Source organism: Limulus polyphemus, unplaced genomic scaffold, assembly GCF_000517525.1.
Source record: "Limulus polyphemus unplaced genomic scaffold, Limulus_polyphemus-2.1.2 Scaffold7303, whole genome shotgun sequence".
NCBI classification, from domain to species: Eukaryota; Metazoa; Arthropoda; class Merostomata; order Xiphosura; family Limulidae; genus Limulus; species Limulus polyphemus.
The window spans coordinates 21,948-23,349 of record NW_013672913.1 but is presented as its reverse complement, the minus strand read 5'-3'; the positions used below and the strand labels follow the sequence as shown (position 1 = coordinate 23,349).

Sequence of the window (1,402 nt, the reverse complement as noted above, 5' to 3'; positions counted from 1 at the left end):
GATGCGTTATAAGTGTAACAGTCAATCACGACGGCCATAATACGAAATTCATATACACACATATATGTAATAACATGATCATTACGTTCATTAAATTTATTAAGATTGCTTTTCAGTTTACAAAAGAAAATTATTTATTATTCCGATACTGAGAGACGGGTTGTTTCTTTAAAATGTAGCAATCAAATTAATTTCGTTTGAAAACCCTATGAGCACCATATCGCATGTGGATTATATAAACTTAAATTGCACAAGTGTTTTTTTTACTCACTCAAGAAATCGTATTTTATTATAAACTTTGATGGCAATCATAAGCAGTAGATAATGGGGCTCTCGCGTTATTCACGTGAACGGGAATGTTTAGCGCTCATCCTCCCCCCTCTTACATACAAGAGGCGAAGGAACGCTAATCTTACTAGTCCTCTTTGAAAACCGTGCGCGTGGGCATCTATGTGGGAGCGTGCGCGCGTGTTTCTCTGAGTCCGTGTATATGTGTATCACGATACACGAACTTAGTCGGTTACAGCGACAAACATACAAACAAGTCAAAAAGTGTTTGTTGTTTAATATATATATATACCGATCGTCAAAACTTTGGCGTGTTTCTCGTTCTACCAGTGCGATATCGTTCTTAGGTAAGGTCTTTCGTTCAGCCCCCACATGGATAAATTCCCCGGTTCTCAAGCGCCCACTGATCGGGGACCTCCTTCAACATCAGGAGTCAGCAGTGTCCCTCCACTGGACCCACACTATTTTTATGTCCAGGGTCAAGGCCTTCAAATAGTTTCAAAACGTTACCTATCCACCATAGTGAAAGGTAGAAATCATGCTTTTCTATATTAGGCTTAGTGTTTTTCTCTCTCTCTCTCTCTCTGTTTTATTTTCCTGCATAAAACGAACATACTGGTTAAATGAACACTTCACATTCCATTGTTTTATGCGCTACAGTCAATATAATTTTTCTATAACGTATCTAATCGGGAAACTTGGCGTCTTATCACTTTGAATGGTAAAAGATTAATAGATATAATTTGTTCAACTTTGTCATGAATACGTCACTTAGTTAAAGATTAAAATATACAATCAGTCCACGTGAAGTAGCTAAATATTACGTGAAGATGGATTATGGTGTAAAACAACTAATTAATTAAGGATTTTCACTTTAAAACATTGTACTAATTGAATATCTTTCACAAACGAAGTAGATAAAGATTACGTGAAGGTGGATTATGGTGTAAAACAACTAATTAATTAAGGATTTTCACTTTAAAACATTGTACTAATTGAATATCTTTCACAAACGAAGTAGATAAAGATTACGTGAAGGTGGATTATGTTGTAAAACAACTAATTAATTAAGGATTTTCACTTTAAAACATTGTACTAATTGAATATCTTTCAC

General features: G+C 35.1%; 1 long non-coding RNA gene across 1 annotated transcript in view; it reads left to right on the top strand.

Annotated features, from left to right (window-relative positions):
• Positions 1-511: 511 nt before the first annotated feature.
• The window catches only part of LOC111089770, an 11,505-nt gene continuing 10,614 nt past the window's right edge, over positions 512-1,402 (top strand). The window contains exon 1 of the long non-coding RNA XR_002613974.1: positions 512-817. This is a non-coding gene — a long non-coding RNA (uncharacterized LOC111089770). The remainder of the gene's footprint in view (positions 818-1,402) is intronic.